This window comes from Bidens hawaiensis, unplaced genomic scaffold (genome assembly GCF_021521415.1).
Source record: "Bidens hawaiensis isolate Kalapana, Puna unplaced genomic scaffold, B.hawaiensis_p1.1 tig00034742_1, whole genome shotgun sequence".
Taxonomy (NCBI): domain Eukaryota; kingdom Viridiplantae; phylum Streptophyta; class Magnoliopsida; order Asterales; family Asteraceae; genus Bidens; species Bidens hawaiensis.
In genome coordinates this window covers 71809-82953 of record NW_027505336.1, presented here as the reverse complement: position 1 = coordinate 82953, position 11145 = coordinate 71809, and the positions used below count along the sequence as shown (strand labels likewise).

At 35.7% G+C, this 11145-nt stretch overlaps 2 pseudogenes; both read left to right on the top strand.

The window, feature by feature from the left end:
- The first annotated feature begins 557 nt into the window (after positions 1-557).
- Positions 558-2375, top strand: LOC143612546 (uncharacterized; annotated as a pseudogene).
- Positions 2376-7954: 5579 nt separating this feature from the next.
- Positions 7955-8797, top strand: LOC143612535 (prohibitin-3, mitochondrial pseudogene; annotated as a pseudogene).
- The last annotated feature ends 2348 nt before the right edge of the window (positions 8798-11145 follow it).

The following is an 11145-nucleotide window of genomic DNA, read 5'->3' as shown; positions in this document are numbered from 1 at the left end:
AATACTAAGTTTTATCCCCGTATTATGGGCTTGTTTTCATTTTTTTTTTTTAATATTTATATATATTTTAATTTTAATTTTAATTTTATTTGTTACAAGAGACTTAACAATAATATACCCGTTTAAAGCTTGTGCTTGGTGTGACCTTTATCCCGTTTATTTATTTTCTTTTATAAAATTGTTTCTTAATTATAAATAGTAATAATATATTTCTTTAACAGTTTGTGCTATTTGGATTTGATGAGACGATACCCGTTTAATATAATGTGATGTTTTGTTTTCCGCCCACCATTTAAAAAATAAAACATGAGAGAATGTAATCTTTATATATATTTAAGATACTATACTTTCACTGATTTAGTTACCATAATTATGAATTATATTTACATTATTTCAGTTGAGCATGCTTATGCCTCTGACAAGCTATCACATGCTGTTTGTACTTTGATTGATTATGTTTCCCTTAATTAACCTTTAAGATTTTAATTTAATAGTCTTCTTCTGTTTCCAGGATTTGAACTTTGAAAGCTGAAATTGAGACCATTAGTTACTGATCAATGCCAACATACTTTCCCCTGCGGTGGGAAAGCACCGGTGACCAATGGTGGTTCGCCTCACCCATCGACTGGGTGGCCGCCAACGGCCACTATGATTTGGTCCGGGAGCTGCTCCGCCAGGACGGCAACCACTTAATTAAACTCACGGATACGCCGACTCGAAGTCGTCTGGGACGACGACCAACGGTTCGATAACGTCGCCAAGAACCGGTCTTTAGTCGCCCGGAAGCTGTTATTCGAAGGCGAATGCAAACGAGGGAAAAACTCGTTGATCGGGTCCGGGTACGGCGGGTGGCTTCTGTACACTGCTGCTTCTGCTGGTGACTTGCTTCTGTACAAGAGTTGTTGCAGAAAGACCCTCTTTTGGTTTTCGGTGAAGGCGAGTACGGTGTGACTGATATACTTTATGCTGCTGCTAGGAGCAAGAACCATGAGGTGTTTTGGATTGTTTATGATTTCGCAATGTCTCCACGGTTTACGCCCGGTCGAGAGTTAGAGGAACATATTGGGGAAATCCCATTTGGTTACAAGCAGGAAATGAAGAACCGGGCGGTTCACGCGTTGGCACGAGGCGGTAATTTGAAGATATTAAAGGAACTTGTTGGTCATTGTTCTGATGAAGATGTTTTAGCTTATAGAGATGTTCAATGCTCGACTATCTTACACACCGCAGCTGCACGCGGACAAGTTGAAGTAGTTAAAGATCTTGTTTCGTCGTTTGGAATGATAATGATAAACTCGACTGATAAACAAGGTAACACGGCTTTGCATATTGCGGCTTACCGAGGACAGTTATCGGCGGTTGAGGTTTTGATTCAAGCGTGTCCTTCGTTAATTAATTTAAGGAACGGTTCAGGAGAGACGTTTTTGCATAAGGCGGTGACGGGGTTTCAAACGGCTACTTTTAGGAGACTCGACCGCCAGATTGCTCTTATGAAACGGTTAGTCGGGGCAAAAGCGTTTAGAATCGAAGAAACGATTAATGTTACGGATAATGAAGGAAGAACGCCTCTTCATTTAGCGATTAGTGGGAACTTGCATAGTGACTTGGTGGAACTGCTTTTGATTGCGGGTTCACTCGATGTGAATATTCGTGATAATAATGGTATGGCTCCGCTTGATCTTCTTAAACAACGGCCTGGATCGGCTTCATCGGAGATGCTCACGAAGCAGTTAATCTCAGCGGGTGCGACTCTTGGTAGCCAAGATTACACAGCAAGAAAGCTTTTGGCTTCTCGTTTGAAGATGGGCGGCAATGGTGGCGGCGGCGGCGGTGGTGGTGCTAGTCCCGGGACTTCCTTCAAACTTTCGGATTCGGAAGTGTTTTTGATCACTGGAATGGATAGTGTTACCTCCACTGCTTATGGTACACCGACTTTCAGTGCGCATTCTCCCGAGCTGAGTCAACTCGAGTCAAGTTCTAACTCGAACTCAAACCCGAATGTGGAATCCAAAATGAATAAGAAGAAGGGTATACAACGGTTCCTTCGGTGGATTAGAACGATAAAGAAAGGAAAACAAGGTTCGGTTTCAATGAAAAACTTTAAAGAAATCCCCATTCCATTACGACAGCAATATTCGACATCATCCTCGCTTCCAAACAACAAAAGAACACTTGCTGCAAGGAGTAATCTTCCCAGTCCAACTGTTAAAAAGAAACTCGCATCCGGATTGGTTAATGGTGTTATGCAGGCAATGCCACATTTATCCCACGGGTCCCTCTCGAAGTCGTCATTATCTTCAGAGAATTCGGTGGATAATAAGCATAAGGGTATTGACGTTGTGATGACGAAGTTGATGAAGAACAAGGGGTGGTGAATAGCAGGCCATCAGTGAACCAGTGGTTGTGTTTTGGTGGGCCCGGGCTACCAACCGAAGGGTCGGGTGGTGGTCATGGGCAGCATGAGATCTTTGATCGTTCGACAGCTTAATAATCGGTGAGTGAGAAGGCTAATCTTGTAGTTGGTAGTCTGTCGAATCCGTGCTTGTTTGTTTAAAATGTGATGTTAGTTGTTTGAATATTGACTTGTTAACAAACAAACAAATTAATGGGTACTAGTACTACTGCATGATATGATATGTTCTTGTGTTCTAGCTATTGTTTTGATACCTTTGATATCATATCTTGTCGGTATTCTATGTTCTTTACATGGTTAATGATTAAGAGGGACGGGTCGGATCGGGTCAGGTGTAAACGAGCCAAATTGCTAGTGAGCTACTGGAAACTAGCTAGTTAAAAGTTAGAGTTCAAACTGAGTTGAGTTTTAGCGAGCTTGAGCTCAAGCCTGCAAGTAAGTTTGTTTAATAAACAAGGCGAGCTTTACTTGTTGACCTTGACGGCTTTGCTCGCGAGGTTAAACAATTCTATTATTTATTTAATTTGTTTAGTATGTATATTAAATATATATTTATTTAATAGTTATTATATATAAAATCATGATAAAAATAACGAAATCTACCTATTCTAATAAAGTAAAATAATTGTGAACACTTGTCATGTTTTGGTTAATTCTTACAACTCTTTTCCTCTAAAACTAAGATCATAATTAACCTTAATATATGTAATATATCAATAATTATTCATTTTCATTTTATACTCTATTTATATCTGTATATTTTTATAAAAATAAATATTAACATATTGTTTTACTATATATTCCAAAATACTTATTGTACTATATATATATTGTAGGAGATTGTAAAGAAAAACCTCGAATATGCTTTAATTTTACAAAGTTATTTTTTAATCATTAAATTATAAATATAAGCTTAAAAGTCGATCCATTTTTTTAAAAATCAATCAATTTATCTATTATTGTTGTTGTTGTAAATTGTCATATAAATTTATAAATTATAAATTATAAATTTATGTTTTAAATCTAACCATTTATTTTTCGGTTAATTTAGTAAACTTTATATATATTAAAATGTAACGATAGTATATACCAATCACTCTAAGACATAACAAAGTTTATCATATGTAATTTCTTAGTATTTTATCAATGATTGTTTCGGGTTTTTTGTAGAACTTAAATTTGATTTTTATGGGTCAAAAGTTGGTAAATATATTGTTCGATACAAGTTAATTACATCTGTGATCAAAATTTGTTACAGGTAAAAAATAGGAAATCTAAGTATTTTTAAAAGTTTGAGAATGCAAATAGATTTATTATCAAATTTGTTACGATTTCAAAGTGTTGACTTAAAAATATCAAACGGATGAAAGTTAGAATTTTAAATATATTCGGGTTTCAAAATTATTTTCAAGGGTATTTTTGGAAATAATCAAGAGGTTCGGAATTTGGCAAATTGACTATTTTTCCCTCAACTATTAAAATTTAAGAAAAGATTGTGAACACTTTCGATATGCCACCCCCAGACCTATCAATGCTTTTAACTTTTATCAAATTTGAAATAGTTGTGTAAGCGCTAACTTTTCCTTCAACGGTGATCAGAATGTTGTAAGAGAAGCCTGTCATGCAAAACTATGCTCAAATAAAGCAAAATAATCACAAAATTGAATGAGTTAACATGTTATTTTTTATGTTGTCATTATGATAAAGTCGAGAAGATCCCTGAAACTTATCAAAATCTTTTTCATGGTGTAGCTCAGAAAAACATAGTTCATGAAAAACATCCGTTGTTACAATTTAATGTTTCCTCTTCATCCAATTGGTGGTAAATTAATAAATATATCAATAAAGGTAACACTTATTTTGTATTTAGGTCGAATTGTTAAAACTACTATTGTATGAAAAGTCTTATTCCTGAAATTGGTTAATAACCAAAATTCTTTCAATTATACGTATTTTACACCGAGAATGAAATTTTCAATAGAAAGATTATTCTCGGGTACATTTATGCACATGCATTTTTTTTATTAAGTTCATTTAAAAAAAATCATTTTGTGATTTAAATAAAATTAATTTATGTACACAGTATAGAAACAAGCATATATATAATACATTTTTTGTATACGTTATGTAATTATTTGATTTACTTGTAATTTTATAATTTGGATAAATCTCGTGTGTGACACGGACTCTAAAGCTAGTTATATATAATGCAGAGTGACATGTACAAATGAAAATATCATACAAACTACATGAGGTAATGAAAAAAAATAGACGCTTTGATAAAATTATAATTCCTCTTTATTGAGCAATTACCTTGTAAAAAATATAAAAAAACCAAGTAGAATAATAATAATTACGCTAAACTTTATACGTAAAGTAATTATTATTACTTTATTTCACTTGGTAGTAGAATAGTTATTATTACACTACATGAGGTAAAGAAAAAAAATGGACGCTTTGACAAAATTATAATTCCTCTTTATTGAGCAATTACCCTGTAAAAAAATATAAAAAACCAAGTAGAATAATAATAATTACGTTACACTTTATACGTAAAGTAATTATTATTACTTTATTTTACTTGGTAGTAGAATAGTTATTATTACACTACAACAAATATAAGTTGAGTAAATATAGTTATGTCAAAAATTACGTTAAACATTACAAGCAGAGTAATTATTACTCACCTTGTACTTTGTTGTGACGTAATTACGGAAAAGTCATCGCTCCCAATTTCTTTTCAATTCGTACCATTCACACGGAAACTCTTATTTGTATTAGCTCCAACTTGCAATTCTATATATTAAATTAAATAATTAATAATTAACAAATGAGCTGAACCCATGCCCTGTTCGTGCTAGAGATTGTAACTTGCAAAATAAATAGTATCAATGATCTATTGGTCTAGTGACTAGTAGTAATGGTGTTCCTTTTCATAAATATGAGGTTGTGAGTTCAAAATTTGCAAGTATCAAATAAAAGCGAATTTTTGGTATTAAAGAAAATTGATGTTAAAAAAATTAGCCAATAAAGAAATTATAATTAAAAAAACATATTATATTTAAGTGTCATAACAACTTTTATAGCTTTTGGTACCTGATGACAAAATCTAATGCGTATGGATAAAGAAATAATGATGCCATAATAATTTTAGATCGTTGACAGGTTTATGAAACTTGAAACCTACGTTGGTGTATACACGGTTGCAAACGAATCAAGCTAGAACTCGACCAGCCTCAAATCTGGCTTTACTTATTTACTATTTATTTGTTAATTAATTTTTATATATTTATAATAATTTTAATATATTTTTCAATTATAATTTTATATATAACATAATATACAACGTTATATTTATTAATGAATAATTATTTAGTTAGTATATAATAAAAATCATATAATTTTTATTAATGAATATTTATTTTTTCATAGCATTATAATTATCATTTTTATAATTTACAATTTTTATTATATATATAATAAAAATTGTAAATTATAAAAATGATAAGCTCAAGAGCCTCCTCGAACTTGACAAGTGAAGTCGGGCTCGGGCTCATTTAAGCTTAGCTCAATCGAGCTTTTCACGAGCCGACCTCAAGTGCCTCGCGAGCGGTTTGGCTCGTTTGCACCCCTATGTATAGTCGCTAGTGTATCATATTAACAACATAGTAAAATCTTTGAAAACAATATCATTTACCAAACCATATGTACTTCCGGCTCACTGATCCCAGTCAAAAGAAAAGGTTCCAAGAACTTTAGTTTAAAACTTAATACTTTGAAAATAATCATATTTCAAATTTCAAAAATGAATTAACTTAATTCTAAAACATTCTTCCTCATTATGCAATTGATCAAAATGGATGCCATTTTTCTATAATGTATGCTGTCATGTGAGAACAATTTCACACATATAGTTATAACATACAAGCATATATGACATCTTGGTCATATCATCTTTTTACTCAAATATCATCTCCTACATTTAATAATAGCATTGAAAACATACAAATAAGTATTACACGAATATTGTTTGTGTATCTGCTTTCCGGATCGCATAATCAAGAAACGTATGTTATATCCCACATGTAAGCATTTTATGTATGTTCACAATTAACATACTTATAATTATCTTATAGTTTTTTTTTATTATACATAATTTTTATAGTATATATTGGTGTGAGTTATGAACATTAGATTTTGAATTTTGTGATTTTCTAGGATTTTTAGCAATCCTATCAATTTTTTGGCTATTTAGAACATTTGTGATAACCTCACGTTAACTAATTAAGCTTAAAATTTGGACTTCACCAACGGTAACATTCATTCATACCTATCCTATTTCTCTTTACTCTCTCTTCATACCTACTCTTTTTTCACCTCTTGTATCAAATAGCTGATTCTTACGCTGGAGGTTGATCGTCAAAGACCTCCTCATGTGGTGAGACTAATTGGTCGTGTTTCTTTGATCTTAGCAGGTTAGGAAGCCCTGTTAGTGTCATACTCTTAGACTGTCATACCTTCATTGCCATTATACTCGTTGTAGCATCATTCTTTTCTATATCATACCAGGATGCCCTCTATTTTAATTACACATTCTCTAGAATTTGGTTGTGTTAAAAAAAGCTATGTTTGATATCCATTTGATGGATGCATATTGTATCTCAAAGTAGAGGAGGTCCAAAAATCCTATTCTGGACCCGACCCCCGACCTGCGTGTACGAACCAGGTATTGGTTCCTTAGAAAAATCATACACGGACCCGCCATAACCAGTTCCACATTTACCCAGTCAAAACCCGAACCCCAACCCGATCATACCTTGAACCAGTTCCTACCCAACCCTGATAATTGATTTTTATTGACTAAAACAAGATACGGTTTCTACTAGAGGTGTACAAAGAAACCGGTTTCACCAAAACCAATTCATGAACCAACCCAAACCGTCAACTTTGGTGAAATCAATTCCCCCTTTTGAACAACCAAACCAGTTTTAAAACCGAACCAGTTTGAGAAAAACCGATTTTAAATAAGTTAAACCGGACCGAACCGACCTAGACCAAGCCGGCGTATCCTACTTCTAAACCGGTTCGGTTTGGGTTTAAAATCGGTTTTGTACACCTCTACTTTCTACGAGGGCTATCACTTTTACCCGAAACCCAACCCGAGAAAACCCGAACCCAAACTAACCTGACCTGAAAAACCCAAACCCGAGAAAAGACTAACCCGAACCCAAACCGAAGTAATCCGGGTTGGTTCTCGGCTTTGATTTATAAGTTTCGGATCAAGATTTAAAACTTTAAAACCCGAAAAACCGACCCAAAAAACCCGAAAGTCAAAAAATGAACTTAAAGAAAACCCCTAGTTGCACCTTATCTTAAACTTAGAAGAAACAAGTTTAACTATATGGGCTCAAATGGGCCAAAACAAACTTACTTGCCATCCTTGTTGACCTAGACCACAAACCAAAACCATGTCTAAAACCCTTGTTCCACACTTCCACAACCTTCACTCTCATTCTCATTCTCATTCTCACTCACACCAAAATGGGTAGCAACCAAGCAGCATTCACCTTCTTAACCAACATCGCACGCGCCGCCTTAGGCCTGGGCGCGTCCGCCACCCTCCTCAACTACTCCCTCTACACCGTCGACGGCGGCCAGCGCGCCGTCATCTTCGACCGTCTCAGCGGAATCATCGACGACACCGTCGGCGAAGGCACCCACTTCCTCATCCCAGTCCTCCAAAAACCCTTCATCTTCGACATCCGTACCAGGCCCCACACTTTCACTTCCATATCCGGTACCAAAGACCTCCAGATGGTCAACCTAACCCTACGTGTCTTATCCCGTCCAGAAGTGAACAAATTGCCCGATATTTTCAAAACCCTAGGTCTCGAGTACGACGATAAGGTCCTTCCGTCGATCGGTAATGAGGTTTTGAAAGCTGTGGTTGCTCAATTTAATGCTGATCAGCTGTTAACTGAGCGTCCGCGTGTGTCGGCTTTGGTTCGGGATAGTTTGATTAAGCGTGCTCGGGATTTTAACATTGTGCTTGATGATGTGGCGATTACGCACCTTTCGTACGGTGCGGAGTTCTCGAAGGCGGTGGAGCAGAAGCAGGTGGCGCAGCAGGAGGCGGAGAGGTCGAAATTTGTGGTGGCGAAGGCGGAGCAGGAGCGGAGAGCGGCGATTATTAGGGCGGAAGGGGAGAGTGAGTCGGCGAAGCTGATTTCGGATGCTACGGCGGCGGCGGGGATGGGGTTGATTGAGCTTAGGAGGATTGAGGCGTCGAGGGAGATTTCGGGGACGCTGGCGAGGAGTGGGAATGTTATGTATCTTCCAAATAGTGGGAGTCAGATGCTTCTTGGGCTTAATGCTTCGCGGTGAACGGGTAATAGTTGCTTTTGTTTGGTTAAATGGTTGTTGTTTATGACTTTAAAACTTTTAAAGATGCCGGTTTTTCTGATTGATCGATTATGTAATTGAACCTTGAACCGTTATGCTTTGTTGGCTATCGTTGCATGTTGTTCAATGTTTGGTTTATTTTGGTGACTAATTTGATTTACTTGTATAAGCATTTGAGCATGAATAAAGCATTCAATCTCGGTGGTATTATCGGTCCTCATGTGAAATATCGGCCATAATATCAGGACAGATAATATCGGCGATATTGACCGATATTCACCGATATCTGTGTTTTAAGTCTTAATTTTGACTTTTAGTGTTTAATGTTGGTGTTTCGAGTCTTAACCAGTTTCTACTTGCTACAATTGTCAGTGTTGCAAAAGGCTAATTTGTTAATAGTAGGAGAATATACTGAATTGTTAGTATTAAATTGCTATATATATAAATTCTACATGATATTAAAATTACTGATGTCCCACCGATATCTCACCGCGATAACAAATATCTCAAATATCGGTCTTTGACCGTTATCCGATATTTTTCTGCATTGACTGCTTAGGTCACGATTAGATATGATACTTGTAAGTTTCTTTAGGGTTATGGAAATAGATTCTCTCATCAAACATTACAGAAAACGGCGTATCCGTAGGATAAAGTGATTAAAAGACTTTTAGGATGAATGCAGAGTTTTTGTTTAGAAATGTGTCTTGTGCTAAATGATACATTTATTAATTATTAACAACACAATTCTATCTATCTATTCATTATTATGACTACTGTTATTATCATTACCACTACCTTTTATTTATTTCACACATGTTCTCAGAGCCGGGGGTCTTTGAAAGCAACCTCTCTATAACTTGGGTAGAGGCACGGTTTGCCTACATCCCACCCTCCCCCCAAACCCTGCTACTAATACTATTAGTGGGATTTTTACTGGGTACGGTGGTGGTTGTTTAAAACGTACCATGAGACAGCTTTAACCAATCTGTTGTTCAATGTAATGCCACCTTTAGGTCCTAGCAAATTAGCATAGACCTGTTAGTGTTACTACCAAAAACTTATCAACCTAGTTCCTCATAACAGTTATGTTTGAAAGGCCATCCCTGCAAGTTTGTCGTTAGCTTTTCCAAAGGCTTTCAAAATCACCATCGTTTTAGTACACACATCACTACATATTAATCAAAAGGAACAGCCGTCAAATAGATACTACCTTTGCAGTTCCAGTACTGCTGGGAATGATTCTAATAGAAGCAGCCCTTCCAACTTCTCCAGTCTTTCATCAATGAACCGGACTGGACCATCAGTAGTCGATGTACATACCCAATAATGATACTGCATAAGAAGCATATGAAACCTGCTATGAGTGAACTATGGCTATAAGTCTCAACTATACCAAATCTTTCATGGCAGTCCGCATTGGAGAATTGTGATATCGGATTTGTACCAATCACATGCATGGGTTCATGTGCGTGGGTCCATGTAAGATTTCAGGTTCATTCAGGTATGACCTGCGATGCGAACACGACTCCTTCATTTAGCAGCCCTATCCCCAGGCGACAATTACAACCTATTTTGTCATTTAGGGGGTGTTTGGGATTCCTTATTTTACCTCCTAATGACTTAAAAGTCATAAGTTACTAAGGGGGTGTTTGGGATTTCTTATTTTCATCAACTTATAACTTATAAACTTTTTGAAAGTTAATAAGGTGTATAAGATGTTTGGCAAACCATAAGGCCTTATGGATTTTAACTTATAGAGAAGGCAAAATAAAGGGGTTTTGAAAAGTTAGGAATTTATAACTTATTAACTTAATGGGTTTGATTTACGTATTACACCCCTCTAACCCTTAAACTCATTACACTCCTTTTAAAAAAGAATGTACTTTTTAGTCATTTTGGTTTTTCCCAACACATAAGCTAATCCAAATATTTTTTTCAAAACTTCTTTTAAAATATTCCTAAGTTAATAAGTCCTTTTAACAAAAAAGTCCTTTTTCTCTTAAATAAGCAATCCCAAACACACCCTAAGTTATGACCTCCTTATTTGATGTATTGATTTCTTTATATGGAAATTATGACCTTTCATTAAGGGTTAGTTTGGGCAAAACAAAAGGGTTATATATTGGTGTATATGGGTGAACCGGATCAACTCAAGTTAGATAATGATTCGATTTGAGTTAACCCAAACTAGATGAGTTCAGATGGGTCTAAATAAGCTACACTATCAATGATCATTGTTCGTCTCTATCATGTACTCTTCGTCAACCCCACTGTTGCTGCCGACACCAACACCACGTTGGCCTCTGTATGTCTCTGCCTGACTGCCT